At 39.9% G+C, this 21,995-nt stretch overlaps 1 long non-coding RNA gene across 1 annotated transcript in view; it reads left to right on the top strand.

Annotated features, from left to right (window-relative positions):
• LOC309622584 overlaps nt 1-21,995 on the top strand; it is a 1,043,817-nt gene that overhangs the window by 321,593 nt on the left and 700,229 nt on the right. The window lies entirely within an intron of this gene.

Raw genomic sequence — 21,995 nt, 5'->3', positions numbered from 1 at the left:
TATTACAAAGATGTTTATTCATGTGTCAATTAATCCTTTAGACTGCTTTATCAAGACATTACTTCAAACTAGCCCTTTTTTGTACTATGAGTACATAATATTGAGTTTGTGCTAAGATGTCAACAGTTTTACCCACCATTGGATTTATACTATTAGTGCAAATGTCTACACAAAGCAAAAAGCAAGTTAGGTCTTAGTATTACTATAAAGACTGTTTTGACCCCCTACAAGTTTCCTGGGAAACTCTTGAGAATCACTAGCTTATATAAAGCTTCGGGATGGATAAGACTTGTGTGAAATGGGAGGGGTGCCATAATATAGTACCCAACAGATCTTCATTTGATCCTTTTAATTTTTCAGTTAAATAATCGGCTTGCAATAATAACTTGATTCTTTCTTCAAATATTATCATCCCTGTTGTTGTTACAGTATCTAAGTGCATTAGCAAGCATACCCTAAACATGGTAAGTCACAGTGTTGATAACAAGCTCTCTTCAAACTACTTACTATTGACAATTCATCACATGTTTCACCATTAAGCTCTATACTACCTGTTAGTTTGAGATACCTATTTTTTAATGAATTTTTCAATTACAGTTTTAATTAAAATTACTTTGAGAATAGATATTCAATTATATTAAATGCATTTTTGGCATTTAAAGAGCTGATCTAATGTCTGTTCACACCTAAGACCATAATATAGTAAATACAGTAAAGTCATAAGAAACATTTTAATATCTAACCAGATATGTATTCTTAGAACAAACCCTTCATAATGGACATACCATATTAATGCACCAGCATCCCTTTCTTTGAGAGGCTACCTCTCCCCCATTCCATGTTATTTTACATGTTTACTTTGCCCCTCAATTGTTGCCAATAGAGAAGGGCACAGAGACAAAGCCTAGAAAAAAATTAAGTGGGTTTAATGAGACAGAAGCCAGCATGCGACACTAAGGTCAGAGTTCTCTCCTAGGTTAGAAAACATGAGCAACAAGTTGCTTTCAGCCATCTTCCCTTCCCTACAAAGGAAAAAAGGAAGGTGTCATCAACTGTTAAAAGATAAATTTTGATGTGCCACAGTTAAGAGTTTTATTTAAGCATACACCAATTCCAATCAGACTGCACCAAACCAGAAGTGGTTAGGAACCCTTCAGTGATAGGAGCGGGGGAAGAGGTTTTTATAGAGACTATGTAGAAGCAAAGCAAGGAGATTATTCGACTGCCTATCACTTAGGCAGTTGCCTTATTTGGGAAAGCCTAGTTGGCTGTTTGTCCTGGTTGTTCTTAAGTTTCATTTTCCTAGATTGGAGTGCACTGACTCTGGCTTATGTAAGCCAATGAAAACCTAGGTTACCAAGGCATTAGAACCACCCCAGGCTAATGGCCTCCTTGTTCAATTACTTTAACACAAAGGGAAAGCAGAACTGATAAATAAAAGAACACATTGTTTGAGCCTATGGATACTTTTATGTCTAAAGCCACATTGAAGCCTGGGCCTGCTGATTCCGTAAACCAATATGAAATCTTGAAGGTCTCAGTCCAGTCGTTCACATACAATCACAAAAGTTGTAATATACCCTATCTGATTAGGGTTAAAATTTTTTCTTAAATTCTATTTGAAATTTTTCTATTTAGAGTTGTTTTATCAACATTTGTGAGTAAGAGTAATCTATTCTATGTAGGAGTGGGTAGGTGGGTGGGTATTGATGTGGTCAAGGTAGATTTCCTGGGTGGAGTTGGGTGGGGCGGGAACCAGATAAAACAAAAGGAGAACAGTAGAAATAACATAGGGATTATTTGTTGCTTAAATGTTTAAAAGAATTCCTCTGTGAAATCATATGGTTCAAATCTTTAAGGTTTTTTTGGGGTTTTTTTTTTTTTAATATTCTCATCCTTATGATTATTGGTCTAGTCAAGCTTAACTTTTCTTGGTTTTGGTAATCCATATTTTCCTTGAAAAGGAGTTTTTCATCTACATAAATTCACCTATTTTTGCATACATTTTTGGCTATATTCTCTAATTGTAGGTATTTCACATTTCTCATTCCTAATTATGCGTTTGGGTATTCTTTTTCTTGATTAGATGAGCTAATGACTTAATGATAACAAATAAGATTTAACTGTTTTATTATAAAAATAGATTACCATACTTTTCTTCTTCTAATTTATTGTTTCCTGAGCTTTATTTGTCCTTGTTCATTTCCTTTGACCTGCATGGTTAGTTCTTTGATCTACATTTAACTTCCTCTCCGGAGAGTCATCTTGACAACTTAGAGCACCCCCCATACAACTTATTCCCACCCATATTCTACTAGTTCTTTTCTAACTTGTTTCTGACTAACCACAGGAAAAAATAGTGAGGAAAGCATTACCTATTCCAGCTGAAAGGACCAATTTTCTATATTTAAAGAACTTTTCTTAATGCTTTTCAGAAAACCATTCAGCCAGGAACCAACCTCAACAGAAACACAGATGGATCAAATAGGCCACCTTGGATTCAAACCCTGCACAATCAGGAAAATAGCTCCAAGAAATATACAAATAAATTTTGTCAAAGTAGAAGCCAATTTGGGGCTTGGGAGTAAAGAGGAAAAACTAAGACCCTTGCTAAAATATGTTACATCACCTCACTTCGGGTACTGGGTTTAATCCTATGCTGTTTATTGAATTAAACATCCATTAATCTGCCTTTAATGCCTGAATGCCTTTAATGCCAAAATGCCTGAATCTGTTAACGGAAAAAATTACACAAACACATCAGAGAGAAAACCAAGGACCTGTCCAAGGGCAAATTGTTTTCGTAAGAATTAAATATAAAGCAGTTTGACCATTTCTAAGAGGCACTGCAAAATCAAAAAAAAAAAAAAAAGCTTACGGTTTTAGCTACTATGAGAGATTATTTATAATAGCTCTGGTTATTCCAATGAAATCCTGTGCGAGACAGGTCTCTAATGTAGATGTATGGCTCCCTGCAAGTTCCAGGGGGAAAAAAAAGGTGCTTCAAGGTGGTGTACTGTTGTCTGTACCCTGAAATAATCATCAAAATCAAAAGAATTTTCAGTCAGTTGAGTTGGGATTGCTGAACCTCAGGGTTTTGTAATATATTCAGACGGTTTCCAAAGAACCATTTCCAGGGTATTGTGTATTAATACAAGGATTGAAGTGTCCCCAGAAGGCCTCTGACAAGATAGATCATAACTTCTCCAAAACAGCCATTATATTCTAGTCCGTTGGTGATTCTGAGACTGAATGCCTGGGTCCTAAGGATGGGTAGCCGGGAGAGAAGGACCATGACTGAACTGGATTTCTTTTGTCATGACACAGGTAGGAGTCGTTCATCTGTTTTTGCATTCTGTTTTGAATAAAGGAGAGGAAATGATTCCACTCTGGAAAAACTTTTACCCCCTCCTTAAGTCCTCTGTGATTACAGTTGAACAAAAAATTTGTCCTCCCTTTCACAAACCAAGACTGCTGTCTCCTGTTCTGGGGTATTGAACAGCTGCTATCTGCTGTGCCAGGGGAGAGAGCTGCCATTCAGGGATTAATTGAAGTAATTTCCCTAGAAACAGTAGAACTTGTGTGGCTAAGTCAGTCTGCAAAGACCAGATGAACCTTGTAAAATCATACCCAGCCCCCATTTACTTACAGTAGAATGTTAAAAAGCTTCCAACTCAGGGTGAGTCTTGGTAATGTTTTCAAGGTACATTTCCATAGTATATGTGATTCCAAGTTACTATTCCCATTTTAGATATAAGAAATCAGAACTCCAGAAGTTAAATTATTTACTCAAAGTCACTGTTTTTTGTTACTTTCAAGGCCAGTGGTAGGCCTGCAGGTATCAAAGCGCATGCTCTTTCAATAGCATCTAAAGGGCAGAGCTACGTAGATGAGGAGCAATAAAGAAAGAAACCAGCTGGCACAGTCTTTCTTGATTTTGCTCAGAGAAGATAGGCCTTTATCTTGATCTCCTTTTTTCCCCCCAGCTCCAGCTTCTTCTATACAAAAGGACATCATTACAAAACACTTTTCTCTAGTTTCTTGTTTAAGTATGAGTCTATTTGAAGACTAACAAAAGTTAACATTTACTGAGTGCTTAGTATGTTAGGGTAATCACTTGGTATTTATTGTCTATTTTAATTTCCCCAACAGCCCTATGTGATAGGGTAATAATATTACCCCCATTTGAAAGGTTAGGAAACTGAGGCAGAAAAGTTACCTTAAGTTCACAAGGATGGAAGGTGCTAAAGGTGAGATTTGAACTTCTATGAGATCTGGACTCAGATTCAACTGTGGTTCAATATTTTTTTAGCTTTGGGGTTTATGGGGTACATTTAGGAATAAAAGAAGAAAGGAAGGGAGGGAGAGTTGAGAGAGGGTTAGAGAAGAAGGATAAAGTCAAGCGCAGACCAGAGGAGTAGCACTACCTAACCTATTAATTTATGAGGAATTATTGGAGAGTTCGGAAGATTAGATTCATAAATCCAGTTTTTTTTTCCATTACTTCAACACTATTGGTTTATTTCTGTGTTCTCTCTCTAGCATTCAAATATTGAAACCAGGATTCAGAGTCTATCAAAAATATTATCAACTAACCATTTTCTAAAAGGTACAGGAGGTTTGTCAAAACTTCCTTTTAGGAAGAACAATTTTTTTTTCCTTAAATATGGAGTTAACTTGTCTAAGTGATGACAAGAATTAATTACCACCATCTACAAAAAAACAAGAAGAACCCAGAAGTGAGGGAAAAGACAGTGTGTTTTGAAGATCTGGCAGCTGAAAACATAAAGATACATTCTTCCTTGTTTCAGAGAAGGCTACATCCTTATTCAATGTAATTATTTGTACTTAGTTAGAAGCATGAAATAACCATCAATCTCACTTGGCCTGTTTCAGAAGTAAAGGGCAAGGCCAGAGCAAGGTTGACAGCACAATGGTGTTGTCCAGTGGCAGCCAAGACTAAGAGTCCAAGCAATTATGAAAATCAGCATGAATACTAAAAGTTAAATGGCAAGAGGTCCCAGTCCAAAGCAGTTAATATGATGGAAGAATCAGGAAGCTACTAGGTTACCTAGGTGTAACCTAGATCCCAGCTTGATCCTCTGACCAAAGGTCTCTGGCATTCCCTGTGACTTCCCTACCCTTGTCCCTTCTAGCTTCAAGTTGCCATTCCTACAGAAATCTACATCTTACTCCTCTCTCTAGATTTGTGGCTTCTTCTGCCCCTCCCCTCCGCTCTCCATCAGATGTAGACAACTGTCTTAGTTCTCATACACAACAACATACACAGACGCTAAAAGCATTTCTGTGTAGCACACATTACTGAAGGCTTGGGCAAAGAGATGGATTTACTTCCTAACAATTAAAATAACAAACTCTACAAGTTCTCTAGCCACCTCACCATGTGGTCCAGGCATCCACTCTCCCCTTATTCCCAGTTCCCTTCACCAAAACGCTCCCCATCCCTCCAAATTCCTTCTTAACTTCCATGGACAGCAGATTAGCAATTACATTGTTTCCAATTTAAATACCAACGGGACTCTGAAAGTTATTTTGGAATCTGTATCTTGTAAACAAAGCTCCCCACCTAGTGTTGGGGGTCACCCTTATCACCATCACTGTCATCTTTATTTATCTAGCTCTAAGGTCAAGTTGTCTCCTGGTTTTTCCTCTCATTTGCTGAATCCTCTTCTTTCTGACCTCCGAATGTCAGAAGGACACCAGGGTTCAGTATTCTGACTACAATGGGACAGAGTATAAAAAGAAACTGAAATATTACAAAGCCTCGGGACTTTAAATGACAAATATAAAATTTGGGAGTCAATAGCTCATCTCCAGCTTTGATCTCTCCCTAACCACAAGCTCCTATATCCAGTGATGTCCCCTGCATCTCCCCTAGATGTCAACTGGACACCCAAAACAGTATTCTTGATTATAGTCCCCCAACCTATTTTGTACCCCAGTGTTGTCCATCCCAGTGGACTCTTCTCCTCCCAAATTTTATCCAACCCACCAAAAATCCAGTGGATTCTGCCATCAAAATTGTCACTCTGACCATTTATCCCTACCTCCACCACTAAATTAATCATTATAATCTGTCTTGGGTATGTTAATAGCCTCCTAACTGCTCTCACTCTTTCGTCCATACAGTTTAATCTCTACACAGAAGCAGAGTGATTCTCTCAAAACAAAAATGAACACGTGCCACTTTTCCTCAAAACCCTAAAATGACTTCTCTTTACACAAAGTGAAATCCAAAGTCCTTGCCACCTCTCATACCCTACTTTCTGTGTACTCTTCTGACTTTGAAGGACACAGTTCTCCACGGGGTTTTTTTTTTTTTCTGCATGTCTTTGCACGTGAGGCACAAACTGCACTTTGTTCCAGATGATACTTAAGGTGTTCGTATAGCAAAGAGTACATTGTACTATATTTAAGGTGTTAAATACTTTAAGGTTTAAAAGTTAAAGAGTACCTCCCTGTGGGGCAAAGGGTGGGCATGCTTACTTCCCATTATAAAAGAGTTGGGTTCCATGAGCTCCGGGTTCCTCTCCTCTGACACAACCCATTGTATGTGTGTCATCTTTTTCATACTACCCTACAGAAGTAGCACCAAAAAATGTTGCTGTTCTCGCTAATGCTAATTGTCCTTTGTCTCTGACCCAGGAGCACTGTATCTTCAACTAGCATCCACCTAACTGTGGCAGACTAACTTATTAGCTTGTAAGGAAAAAACTCTGACCCTTATTAATTTTAAGTCCATAACCTAACCACCCATCTCAAAGGCTCAAATTATTAAAGTCAGTAATAAAGTGGGGATATTACTATGAACTCTCCAGAAATAAAGAGAAAATAGTAAATAGTTGTATGCCAACAAATTAGATAACCTAGATGAAACAGACAAATTCCTAGAAACTCACCAACTGCTAAAACTGACTCAGGAACAGAGGAAATCTGAATACACCTATAGCAAGTAAAGGGATCGAGTCAAGTCAAAAACTTCCAACAACAAAAAATCTCAGACTCCTAGAAGGAAACTTTGGTGAAATCTACAAAGTTGGATTAGGCAATGGTTTCTTAAATATGACAAGTAAACAAAAGAATCAAGTGAAAAAATACATCAGACATCAAAATTAAAACTTATACATAAAGGACATTATCAAGAAAGAGATATTTACAAAAGATATTTGATGAAAGTCTAGGATTCATGGACAAAGGATTTGAATACAACACATAATAGCCAATAGGCACATGAACAATACTCAATCATTAGGCATCAGGGAGATTAAAAAAAATAGCAACAATGAGATACCACTCCATACCCACTAAGACAGCTGTAATTTTAAAAAATTACAAAATAAAAGTTGTTGGCAAGGATACATTAAAATTGTAACCTTAGTATAAGTGAAAATGTGTACTAGTACAGACACTTAAACAATTTTGCATTACTTCAAAAAATTAAACATAAAGTTATCATAACCCCCAGCAGTGCTATTCTTATGTATATACCCAAAAGATTCTAAAATACAATGAGGTATCACCTTCACACCAGTCAGAACAGCCATCATCAAAATCTACAAACAATAAATGCTGGAGAGAGTGTGGAGAAAAGGGACCCCTCCTAGGCAAACAGGCCTAGGCAAATCCATAGATAGGTGGTAATGTAAGTTGGTGCAGCCACTATGGAGAATAGTAGAGAGATTCCTTAAAAAACTAAAAATAGAGCTACCATATGATCCACCAATCCCACTCCTGGGCATATGTCTGGAGAAAACCCTAATTCGAAAAGATACATGCTCCCCAAAGTTCACTGCAGCACTATTTACAATAGCCAAGACATGGAAGCAACCTAAATGTCCATCGACAGAGGAATGGATAAAGAAGATGTGGTACATATATACAATGGAATATTACTCAGCCATAAAAAAGAATGAAATAATGCCATTTGCAGCAACATGGATGGATCTAGAGATGATCATACTAAATGAAGTCAGACAGAGAGAGACAAATATCATATACCACTTATATGTGGAATCTAAAAAGATGATACAAAGGAACTTATTTATATAACAGAAACAGACACAAGACAGAGAAAAAAATGTCTATGCTTATGCTTACCAAAGGAGAAAGATGGGTGGGGAGGACAAATTAGGAGTTTGGAATTAACATATATATACTACTATATATAAAATAGATCAACAAGGATGTACTGTATAGCATGGGGAACCCTACTCAATATTCTATAATAACCTATATGGGAAAAGAATCTAAAAAAGAACTGATATATGTATAACTGAATCACTTTGCTGTACACCTGGAACTAATACAACATTGTATATCAACTATACCAGAATATAAAATAAATTAAAAAAAAAAAGATGGTCATAAAAGCAAGTAAACATGGATATTCATAGCAGCATTATTTATGATAGCCGAACACTGAAAATAGTCCATTATAGAAAAATAGACAATATGTAGTACATTTAGTGGAATGTTATACAGCCATAAAGAATAAAGTACTGACACATGTTGTTACAACATGGATGCATCCTGAGAATATTATGCTAACTGAAAGCAGATAAAATCCATCTACAGTATGGTTTCATTTATATGAAATGTCCAGTAGAATAGGCAAATCCATAGAGAAAAACTAGTGGTTGACAGGAGACGAAGAGACTTGCTATTTCTTTTGAGGGTGACAGAAATATCCTGGAGTTAAACAGTGATGTTTTTGCAATATTATGAAAATAATAAGAAAGCCAGTTTTATCAAGTATTTATTTATTAAATATTTATGTATTAAAAAATGACACTTTTATTAATTTTATCTATTTTTTAAAGGATAAGACATTATATTTTTTCCCTACAACCTAGCACAGTGCCTAGTATATAGGATGTACTCAAATATAAATATACTGATAAATGAATCAAAGATAAAGTCCAAAGAAGTAGAACAATTTAGATTGAGTTCTACACATACTGAAGTTGTACCTGCCAAAAAAACAGTCCTGGGAGACTAGATTAGACAGAAAGAACCCAGTGGTGTGGTAGTAAAGGTTTAACAGCCAGTCTTCTTTGGGGGGAAGAGCCCTATTTGCAAATACTCCCAACTTGGCGGCCACCTGCCATCACTGAACATGGCATTTGGAGATGTGCACAGCATTGTCTTTTGTGAGCCACCTCCAACACACGCCTGGAAAAACTCAAAGTCAGGGAGTGGAAAGAGAAGCACTGGTGAGCAGTGTTTGGTGAGCTTACCTCCTAGGACTGAGGCACTGTTTGCACAGGTGTGAATTATAATGAGAAAAACATCAGACTCCTACAGGCATGTGCTGTTCCTGATTAAGATGCTAGGACTTCCTCACAAAGAGAGCATGGGAAAAAAAGAACAGCCACTACACCTTCGGTCACTGCTGCCTTGATCCACATAGACACCTGCTGGCGGACACCTACAGATACATCACAGACAGTTAATACAAATTAGAGCTCTGCTTTCAGAAGAGCAAACTCACTTGTAGAACACTGTGGAAGGAGCTCAGGTCTCAGGGTACAAGTGAAATTTCTCTGTTGTGTTTCAAGTTAATTTTATACTTGTCTGTCCTGAGCCAGTGGGTTCAAGCTGCCTATTCCACACCTGCTCATTTATGGCTCCAGGTGGTTAGGCTTCCAGATCACCATCTGAACTAGCTTGGAGAAAGCAGTTTAAATGCCTGTGTAACATCTTCTGAATGTATTAAAATTAATACATTCTCTCTAAGTCTCATAAACGTCTCCAGAAACTACCAAACGTGAACAGGGAACTGTTGGCTCAGAGTAGAAGGGTAACGTGTATCCCAGAGTCACTGAGTGAATCAGTGGTTTGGGATGAATCAGTCTGGGTAGTACAATCACAGTTCTAAGCACAGTAAGTGATTTGTGATTAGGAAAAAAGTCCTTTTGGAGGCTAAGTCCCCATATCCTCCAAAACACACACACACACACACACACACACACACACACACACAGAGCGAGAGACCCTTGCTCAAGCATATTTATCATGAATTCACGCCGCTGATGAATTTCAAGATAAACCTCCTAATACAGCCAAAAAACACTGCACGGGATATAAGCTTCTTCTCCACGTATGTGTCACACCACTTCCTCCACCCACACACACAAGGGAAGGTGGGAAAAAAAAACAACGCTTTTTGTATATAATGCACATTTTTTATAAGACCACAAACACTGCAGTAAAATTCTTCCTTAGTTATTAATGAACTAAACAAAGTTGACAATGGTAAGTTAGAAGACACGTTAATTAATGGCACATCTTTCTTAGGATGTATTGCTGTTCTGCATCAGCATCTTAAATAATTGACCCAGCTCTGGAGGCAGTCTTTGGAGGCTGCTTTTTTAAACAGCACCAGTGCTGAAAACAATTAGAATGAGCAGTTCTAGTCAGTGGAATGGTGTGAATGTAGACTTCGAAGCCACAAATTAATAGTGTTTCAACAAGGTGAGCAGAGCTGCAACTAAGTGGATGGAATTTCCTGACCCAACTGTGCAGAAAGACAAATCCTGCTTATTTAGAATTATTTAGAACCATGTTGTAGCAAAATAAAGCAGGGGCTTAACTTAGGCCAGCATGTCCCAATTCATGCTCCCACAAAAAAGTCATTATTCCTCAAAAACCATTTGGGTTAAAAAAGTTTGGAAAACACTCCATGCTGTATTTTCTTTTTAGAAATGGAGGATATTAAATCTGAGAGATTGTATAGAATTACGAGTCTATTACATCATTTACCAAACTTTTTTTATATACACAGTCATATCTAAAGGTATACTAGCATTTCTCAGAGTACAGTTTGCAAAACCGTGCTGTAAGACACTTTGAGGCATTACACAATAGCAAGTTTTTGTAACCTATTGCAAGTGTACTTTAAATGTAGCTCCGCGACGCTTACGCCCAAGGGAATCCAGTAGAATACTCAACCAGTGAGTGATCCCAATTCTCCAGACAGGCCAATAGGAAATATAATGCCCCACAGGGACAAATTTTATTTACGCTCGTGTGTATTCCACGTGGGCAGTGACCACAGAAATGGTCCATCATATCATGTAGAGCCGGTGAAGGCGAACTCTACTGTGGAGGACCAGGTAGTATGTATTTCAGGCTTTGTGGACCACAGAGCCTTTGTTAAAACTACTCTGCCTTTGTAACACAGAAGCGGTCATAGATGATACGTAAACAAATGGACTTGGCTCTGTTTTGATAAACAGGCCGTAGACGTGACTTAGCCTGTAGGTCATACTTTGCCCATCTCTAAAGTAATATATAGTATTAGCTGCCGCCACGGACTGGAATCAAACTTGCTAAACTTAGACTGCCCATTCATTTTTTATCATGTACAGTATAATGTATATTTATATATATGTATATACATATAGACACAGAAACAGCTTTTTGATTGATCAATAATAATCATTTCCTAAGAACTGGGCCACCCAAAAGCATACCATTCTAGTTATTTAAACAAAAACTCATTAATTGCCACCTAAGGGGTGCTTAATGGTGTTATGACCATGTGTAACAGGGAGACTTCTAAATTAGGACTCCTACCAAAAGTTATGCTTCTTGTAGAACACACATTTTTTTTTCTTTTACCTTTGTGTACCAAAATGAACACATGAGGATAAAGAGGTCACAGGCAGGAGAGGACATCAGGTAAGAGAGAGGCTTTGAGACCAGTTAAGTGGCAAAAGCTATTCTTGGTGTTTAACCAACAAAGTAAGCAACCGCTATTTTATATGAGTAAAGCTTTGGCAAAGGCTGTACTCAAAATACACAAATGCAAAAAGTAAAGCAACTAGGGACTTCCCTGGTGGCGCAGTGGTTAAGAATCCATCTGCCAATGCAGGGCACAGGTTCAATCCCTGGTCCGGGAAGATTCCACATGCCATGGAGCAACTAAGCCCATGCGCCACAACTACTGAGCCCACATGTCACTACTACTGAAACCTGCGCGCCTAGAGCCCGTGCTCTGCAACGAGAAGCCACCTCAATGAGAAGCCTGCACACCGCAACGAGGAGTGGCCCCGCTCGCAGCAACTAGAGAAAGCCTATGCGCAGCAACGAAGACCCAACACAGCCAATAAATAAATAAAATTATTTTTAAAAAAAGAATTTCAAGAGAGTATATATATACCCACTCATCTTTGCAAGTTGGTATCTAATTTTAAGTCATATATTACAAATAATATGACCGTGCACAGCAATGAAAGACCCAACGCAGCCAAAAATAAATAAATTTAAAAAAATAAATGAAATTTAAAAAATAAAGCAACTAATGTTTCTCAAAGTGTGGTCCACATGCATTTGAATGATCTAGGCATATCGGTTAAAAACACAGCAATTTGGGCCCCTCCCAGACCTATTAAACCTGCATCTCTGCAGCTGGGGCCAGGAAGCTGAAATTGTTGGTTTGTTTTTTTTTTAAATCAAGATCTCTAGATCATTCCAAGGAACACTATCACTTGAGAACCACCAAACTAACAGGGAGGCAGTAATAAAAGTTCTACATCATCTTATGGAGCAGCATAGAGCAACAATGACCTCAGCTATAGAAGGGGAAACCCAAATCTCAGACAAAAAAGAAAAACGTACAGATGATATATAGGAAAGCAGCAACTACGCTTCTTACCACCTTAAGGTATCTGAAGGCTTTTTTTTTTTTTAACAATTTTTTTTTTTAATTAAGTACACTCATTTTTTTTTTAATTAATTATTTGTTTTTGACTGTGTTGGGTCTTCGTTTCTGTGCGAGGGCTTTCTCTAGTTGCGGCAAGCGGGGGCCACTCTTCATCACGGTGTGCGGGCCTCTCACTATCGTGGCCTCTCGTTGCGGAGCACAGGCTCCAGATGCACAGGCTCAGTAGTTGTGGCTCACGGGCCTAGTTGCTCCGCGGCCTGTGGGATCTTCCCAGGCCAGGGCTCGAACCCGTGCCCCCTGCATTGGCAGGCAGACTCTCAACCACTGTGCCGCCAGGGAAGCCCCTGAAGGCTTTTTCATAGGGAAAACATGAAGTTGCTCAATGTCCACTACTACACATGTGGGTGTGTTTATAGATGTATACATGAAATGTTAATTAAATGTATACTATGCTAATGTTGATGCCCTGTAAAATGCACAGAGTTTGGACTCTTAATTGCTTCGTCCTCATCTTCAAAGACAAAAACATTCCTACTGTTTGATGTAGATGCCCGAACTGAGGGCCCAAATGAGAATCAAGAACTCTCTCTACCTCCTAGAATGGGCTTGTTGCGCTAAGGGCCGGGGCAAACACCAGCAGTGTCACCTGGTGCAAGCTGGAACTCGAAGGAGAGCCCTGAGAAAGCGCACAGGTCTCCCTGTAGGGAGGGGTGCCCGGCCAGTAGAGCTGCGCCCACACAGGGCCACCCTCGAGGTATGCTCCGTGAGAGGAGCCCACCCCACTGCTGCTCTCCCTTTCCCTAAGACCAGTGGGAGAGTAGCCTTGCAAGCGGCGGACAGGCAGCCTGGGCCAGGCACCTGCTTTTCAGGGAGCTACTTGGGAATGCCAGGTGCTGGCACTTGCTGTGAAGTTGAGTTAACTGTACCCCTTCCATTCAGGGAGGAAAGCTTCTTGTCCCGTGGAAAGCTGAGTTGAGGTGTAGCCCCTCCCTGAGGTGAGCCTCTGTTCCCAGCTAACTCATGACCTAACATATGCAAAAAAGGTGACCGTTCCTACTCCAGAGCATTCACTGGTCACCCTCTCCACAGGGCAAAAAGTCCAATAAACTCACAGAATGCTGTCTAAGCACCAAAGAATCCTATCTCAAGGTTAGATATGTGTTCAAAAGCATACACACCTGTGCTTACACGCCCACACTCCTTTCAGGATTTATCTGTATAAAACGTAACAACAGGGGCTTCCCTGGTGGCGCAGTGGTTGAGAATCTGCCTGCCAATGCAGGGGACGCGGGTTCGAGCCCTGGTCTGGGAAGATCCCACATGCCGCGGAGCAACTAGGCCCGTGAGCCACAGCTACTGAGCCTGCGCGTCTGGAGCCTGTGCTCCGCAACAAGAGAGGCCGCGATAGTGAGAGGCCCGCGCACCGCGATGAAGAGTGGCCCCCGCTTGCCGCAACTAGAGAAAGCCCTCGCACAGAAACGAAGACCCAACACAGCCATAAATAAATAAATAAATAAAATTAATTTTAAAAAATACTTTAAAAAAAAAAACGTAACAACATATCTTTCCCCAATTCCCACTTTTTTCTTGTGTTTTGAATAGGTTAGGTTGACGCAAGGGCTAGACTTGGTTGTCCAAGTTTAAGATGTGGCGACAGGAAAAAGCATGACCCCAAGGTCAGGAGACCGAATGAGTCTTCCGCCCTTCACTTCACTGCACCCAGCCTCAGGGCTGCAGGCTAATGACTCTGCTGGCTCCTATCACTCAGTTTTCTCATCTGGAAATGGGGGTGATAGGGTGTGTGATAAGCATTAATTAACGTTTGTGAAGCATTCTGAGATCCACTGATGAAAGGGACGAAGCATTATTTTTCTCAGCATGAGCAAACAACCACTCGGTACAAATCCAGCTAAATCGTGCTGAGTTAATTACCTGTAAAACTTAAAACTGTTGTCTCAAATCTGTTTTGCACTTTCCTGCCCCAGGCAGATTAGCACCTGTTGTGTCTTACCGTGAAATCACCAAGAGAAGTAAGCAGACAAATTGGGTCAAAGGATATGACTGTAGTTCATGTAGACTCCTGTTTGCCCGAGATAACTCTTTGAGTAGCAACAACAAGAACAACAAATTTTAATGTGTGATTAATTTGGGGTTATATAGGCAACCTGAAGCAACCAACAGCAAGCCTATTATTTCAAGTAATAAAAGTGAAAGTAAAGATGTCAAACCATAAAAAATACATTCTTTTACTTATCCCAAAGATTATTAGGTTGTTAACTTAAAAACATTTCTTAAAAGTCCCAGACCAGCTAGCCATTTGATACAACAAACACAACTTCCCAAGTAACGCTGACTTGTATTTCACTTCCTACAGAGATGAAAGCAACGCATTGCAGCCTCCGAGTAAGGCTGTTTAAATATCATTTGTGAGCCAGGGGACAGCAACACTGGAATTCAGACAGCGCAACAAGAAAACCCAAGCAAAAGAAAAAGAAGTCTGGGGTAGAGGAGTAGCAGGCTACCAGTTACCCTTCAGAGCTGCGATAAAACAAGTCATAGTTACCCCTCCAATTAAAAGTGATTCAAAGCACAATTCGAGACTAAAACATTTAACCAAAAACACTTACCAGCTCAAGAAGAACTTCAGTTTTGTCTTACAGAAGGTGGGCAGATATCTCTTCACGTCCTTTGGGGGGTCAGAGAACGCTGGTTTTGATGTAAGACGATGGGAGAGAACGCCCGCCGGAGAAAGACTCAGGCACCTTAGTAGAGGGCAAGGCAGTGGTTTTTAAAGTGCGTGGACCCGGATGCGAAATCAACATCACGTGAAACTTGTTAGAAGTGCAAATTATCAGGGCGGCTCCAAGCTACTAAATAGGAAACTCCTGGGACTGAGGCCTGGCAATTTGCGCATTAACAAGCCCTCCAGGTGATTCTCATCTGAAGTCTAAAAAAATTCTGATTTTAGCCTGCTGAAGTTTGAGAATCAGTGGTTAATAATTGCAAATTGGTATCACCCTGAATGTGAATAAGACCTATAATTCAACTGATATAAATTACGGGAAAGTTAATAAAGTGAGAAATGTAAGTCAAGCAAGCCGATACCCATGAGACTTGGCTTTCTTGAGTATGAATGTTTAGTGCACAGAATCTGTAGCAAATAAAGGGGGGATACTTTTTTGCTAATGGAATCATTCTCCCATCAGCATACCAAAAAACAATAAAAAGCGGTAAGCAGTTAAGGCAGAGCCCTCTAGCTGTCCATCAAAATACACTCTCCCCTTCTCTGGGGGCACAACTACATTTCCCGGCCTCCCTTGCAGTTAGGTGTGGCATGTGGCTGAACTCTCTCCCTGGGCATATTAGTGGAAGTGATGCGTGCTCCTACCAGACCAGACCCGTAAACAACATCCAAGTGTGCCCCGCCATGCTCTTTCCCCATTCAGACAGACTGCAGTGGCAACACTCAGGACCACCTGGAAGCCACACGTTAAAGACGTCAAAGCAGCCAGCAGCCTTGATTTCTGAATCAAAGCATGGAGGAGAGCTTCCCTACATCTGAATTCCCAGCCTGAACCTAAGATGAGAAAGAGATCGACTTTTTGTTCTTTAAGTGACTGAGCTTTAGAGATTTTTTTTTTTTTTGGCCATGCCACGCGGCATTTGAAAGCTTAGTTCCCCAACCAGGGATCGAACCCGCGTCCCCTGCAGTGGAAACACAGAGTCTGAACCACTGGACTGCCAGGGGAGTCCCCTAGAGACGTTTTTTTTTTTTTTTTTTTTTTAAACCTCAGTTTACCTGTCCTAAATAATATATTGGTTCTCAGGTCCATGATCTATCTTCCCACAACTAATACTGAACATGAACATGTTCTTACATTTTAAAAGTATATTCTGAAAGTTTGATACTTATATAAATCTTTCCCTACAGAACACGCACAAGTCAGTAGAGAGGATGTAAATATTGCAGGCCTTACTTTAAGCTTATGTATATTCACACTTACATTAACAAAACAAGACATTCAGGCTAACACATGACTTTTCTTTAACAATCGTGATGTAAAAACATCTCTGAAAAGAACAATGTGTTATATCAGTAGCTTTATATTTACTTTTTCAAAAAAGAGAGAGAGAACCAGCTGTAAGTATCTTGCACAACTGATGTAATATTTACTCATCTAATTTCAATACACCTCCAATTTAAAACACCAAACTTGGACTTCCCTGGTGGTGCAGTGGTTAAGAACCCACCTGCCAATGCAGGGGACACAGGTTCGAGCCCTGGTCCGGGAAGATCCCACTTGCTATGGAGCAACTAAGCCCGTGAGCCACAACTACTGAGCCCACGTGCCGCAACTACTGAGGCCCGTGCGCCTAGAGCCTGTGCTCGCAACAAGAGAAGCCACTGCAATGAGAAGCCCACGCACCGCAATGAAGAGTAGCCCCTGCTCGCCGCAACTAGAGAAAGCTCGCACGCAGCAACGAAGACCCAGCGCAGCCATAACTAAATAAATAAATGTATTTAAAAAATAAATAAAAAGCCGGGTGACTTCAGTGAAGTCAATATACCTATAACACCATGTATTCAACTACTAAAAGGGAGATATATTACAGCCACTTCTGTCTGTAATGTAGATGTTAGTAAAATAACTGGTGCCATAAATTTTGGGTTCCTTGGAAAAGTAGAGAGCTAGGCAAAGTGGATTCTGCACCTCCCAAAGACAAGGCAGGTAACCACTGACCAGGTTTCCCTAACCAGAACAGCACCCACTTCACAAAGTTAACTGCTCTGCAGTAACTAACATCACACCCTTACATATGTAGGGGGAGTTCTGGTGTCATCATGGTTCAGAGGTCAGACAAGCTTGGGCTTGAGTCTTGGACCCACCACTTAGTAGCTCTGTGGCCCTCTCCTGGAAGTTTCTTACCTTCTCAGGAGCCTCAATTTTCTTACCTATAAAAATACACTCCCTCTTAAATCCCTCAGGGCCTCCACACCATCTTCAAGAAGTGAAATGTTCTTCTAGCGGTAAGCAAGGCTCTTGATGATCTGACCCCAGTTCACCTTTCTAACCCATCACCTCCTTTGTCCCCTTTAGGCACCAGGCAAAGCTCCTCTTTCTTCCTGAATGTGCAATGCTCCACTGAGCTACTCCTCTGCCTCTGGCAGCCCTCCCCATCCTCCTGAATACTTCCTGTGTTCAAGGAAAGGAATGAAAACACCACCTGCTCAGCAAGGCTCTTCCAAACGCCCCTGGGCACTCAGTTCCTTTGCTTCTGTGATCTCATCGCATGAGGCACACCTTCTCTTTAAGATTTATTACCCTCAACGACAATGATTTATAATTACTTTGTTTGTTTATTAGTTTTTTTGCCACAAGAGTGTGAATTCCTGGAAGGCATTGTCCTTACTCCACCTTAAGGCCTTTGGACCAGCTGTTCCTTTGACCTGGAACATTCTTCTTTGAGAGATCCTCATGGCTCACTCCCTGCTTCCTCACATCTTTGCTCAAATGTCAGTTTGTTGCTGAGGTCTCATCTGAAATCCCTGTTTACATGTACAACCTGGCTTTCCTCCTTCTTTGAGCCCCTTGGCCAGGCCCCTTGACCTTTGTTTTTCCATTTCAATTAACACCTCTTAAAACACAATATAATTTACTTATTGTTTTATTGATGATGGTTTCTCTCCCTACCTAAAATATAAATTTTATGAGTGTAGGAGTCTTTAACTGTAACTTACTGATAAAGTATAAGCACCTAGAACTGTACCTGGCACGTAATGGGGTGTTCAGGAACTATTTGACCAGGTGAATGAGTGAATTTTTTGTATCTTAAAGGACCTAGATGTTCAATAACTATTGATGGATTGAATGAATGCATAAATGCCTGTCCCAAAGTTGTCTTCATGCACAAGAAAGGGAACCAAATGAAATTAATCAGGAGGATATTTTTATTTCCTTTCTCTTTTCCTTGAGAGAGGCATGGGCTAGGAGCATGCACTCTTAGAGCAAGTCCTGGGTTCAAATCCCAGCACAGATGCTTTGGTACCCTTTAGCCCCTCCTGATCCTGAGTCACATCAATGGAAAATGGGTTTGGTAATATTATCTACCTCTTGGGGCTGCTGTTCAGATATTACCCTGTAGAAGTCCTTAGCCACAGGCTGCAGCACATTGCAAGTGCTCTGCAGGCAGTAACTGCTATTACGACTGCGTGCTCGGTAACGAGGACCTCTTCTTATGACATACTTGACTCCCAAAGACCTACCTTTGAGAACAAGAAGCCCGAGATCGGGATGGCCACAGCCTCACTCTCTGCTCCTCGAAGCGTGGACTCGCATCTCTAGGGTAGCAGAGAAGGAGGATGGTCACACACACAGTTCTTCCACATCTGCGTCCCTGACTGCCCTTTTCTCTTCCGTCTACCATACCACCTCCCAAACAACAGCAAAAACAACACCCCAAAACTATGTGCTTCCAACTAATGCACCAAATCAAACTGAAACCCTCTAATTTTATTCAGGCAGTGATATTTATTCATTTATTTTTTATTTCACTCCTTCACTTAGTCATCCACTCAACAGTATTTACAGATGCTGGCCCTTACCGCTAAGCACAGGGTGTTAATATCAGCGGATCAATGGGACCAGGCACCTGCTATCAGAGCTTCTGATCTAATGGGGGTAGCAGGCAATAAGCAAGCATACAAATATAGAATCACAGGCTATGATAGATGCTCTGAGGGTTATAATCAAGGTGTGCTAAGAGATAATAACAGATGGTGAGGACAGAGCTAATTAAAATAGGGTGGAGAAGGGGAGATTACCTTTAATCCTGAGTAATGTAGCATATAATATACTGCTAGATTTGCAGTTGACTATTTCATACCAGTCTCTCTGCTTCTCAGCCAGACTGCAAGCTCTTCAATGGCAGGGAAGGGTCTTAAACTAGATCTACAAGTTCTACACTATCTGACCAGGGTTGCACATACCTTAGGGGCATTAAATAGTGTTTACCGAGTTGGCTTTTACTGAGCTTTAGTATGTTCAGGAGAGAATGGAAAAACGAGATGCCTAAGATCTGTAATGTTATAAATGCTACGAAATTTTAAATATAGTAGCTCATCTGATTAATTTCTTTAAAACCTCTTAACTTTTAGCTCAATTGTTATAATTTTGCTTCTCATACTGAAAATAGAGCCATCATTTCTTTTATGTCTGTGACTGTGGTTAGTTATTAAGAGTGTTAAACAGATTGAACAGGGAGGAATATGCTCCAAAAGAAATATAAACTCCTAAGCTTTGAGGAAACTGACCTTAAATGAAGTTGACATAATAAAATACTTTCCTATGACTATTGTTATTTTATGTAACAGATAGACTTGCGTTTACAGTTGATGTTTTATGAAATGAGACAGGGATCTTGGCAAGGTTTGACAATGTTTTTAAGATCAGCTTACACAAAAAGAGAAGAAAAGAAGAAAGCCCAAGAAATAGGACAATATGACCACTGGCATCTTTCTTCTTTTTTTTCTCTACTGAAGATAAAGACAAAGACAATTGGGATCCACTGGAAAGAAAAACTGCCTCATACTGTTCATTCATGAGTTTTTAACTGTAATTAAACATCTAGTGCTTCAGATGGCTAAGTATTCAAAATTAGTACATTTCAGCTCCACTGAAACAGTTTATTTTGAAATGTTCAAAATACTATCCAGCGGTGCTTAACAATTGAGCAAAGGAATCTTTCAAAACTCTGAAAGGTATGTTAGAATTTCTCATGGAGAAATTCATAATTCAATAATACTTCCTTACCATTTTCTTCTTTTTCTCCTATTGATCTATCAGTGAAAATTCTTTAAAATTAGATGTGCATGTTCTTATCTTGCACATAAATCCCGTCCTACTTTTAGAATCCCTAATATTTGTCAGCTGAGAAAGCAGTGTCTTGGTCTCAAGAAGTAGAGTGTATTTCCTTGCCTCTTGATTTTGGAGCTGGTTGTGTGATTTGTTTTGGCCAAACAGCCTATGGGCAGAAGTAACAGCATGCCAGTGCTGGCCTAGGCTTTCACTACATCATGTATTTCTGCTTGCAATCTCATGCCTCTGCAAGTGCCATGAAAAAGGTCCCTCACAGAGTAGCTGATGTCCCTTCATGCTGTGCCCCAAAATGAATATTCAGGCAGCAAAAGTAAGCACAACCCATATCAAAAACTCATGTCCAGCTGGACCCTCAGTTTGAAGCAGAGTTGCCTAGCTGACTGAGCTCAGCCCCTATCAGCAGACCCCCAGTTTGACAGCAGACACATGAGTGGAAATAATTATTATATTAAGTCACTGAGTTTGGGGGTAGTTTGTTAGGCAGCACTACCTAACTGATACACTGTCACAGCCCTATTCTCTGAGGTTGTGCGGGAAGGAAACTGGAAAGAAAAATATGCAGGCTACATAAAAGAAATATGAAAAATTATTATTTTGAGAATATTTGTCTTACAGCAACCCCCTCAACAAATTTTAGACTTCTTGGGTCCAAAAAAGCTTGTTATTCATCTTTGACACATCAACAGTAGCCACTTAAAATTCTGTTGACTTGGTTTTATTAAAAATTCTTTGGTGCAAGTATCAGTACAACTATTTTCTTAAACAGAGACCCATGGTCTACCATTTTTCTCTTCCCTGCAAATCCTTTTTGGACCCAAAATTTTAGAGAGGGTCACTTTTTTTTTTTCTAACATCTTTACTGGAGTATAATTGCTTTACAATGGTGTGTTAGTTTCTGCTTTATAACAAAGTCAATCAGCTATACATATACATACATCCCCATATCTCCTCCCTCTTGCATCTCCCTCCCACCCTCCCTATCCCACCCCTATAGGTGGTCACAAAGCACTGAGCTGATCTCCCTGTGCTATGCGGCTGCTTCCCACTAGCTACCTATTTTACATTTGCTAACATATGTTTCTGCTAAATGAAAAATTTGGTTATGTGACTAAGCACTGTGACGGTTTTGTCAAACATTCATTTATGGTATTACCTACCACTTTTCTACTGGACACTTCATAAATGATTTCATTATGTATTTAGAACAATATCGTGAGGTAGGTTGTTGTCACTTTCAAATTAGTGAGTGGATTCATAATGTTAAATAACATGCTCAAGGCAACATAGGTAGGTAGAGTTAGAAGTCATACCAGGACAACTGAGCACTTGTATTGTGGCATCTTAATGTTAATTCTGAAACCAACAGACACCTTCTCATGTCCTTTGGAGAGAGGTAAGTTTCTTTGAGATGTTGTCTTCCAAATGGTCAG

This window comes from Balaenoptera borealis (assembly GCF_965194805.1).
Source record: "Balaenoptera borealis genome assembly, chromosome: 2".
NCBI lineage: Eukaryota > Metazoa > Chordata > Mammalia > Artiodactyla > Balaenopteridae > Balaenoptera > Balaenoptera borealis.
The sequence above is the reverse complement of the archived record's forward strand: the minus strand, read 5'-3'. Positions and strand labels throughout refer to the sequence as shown.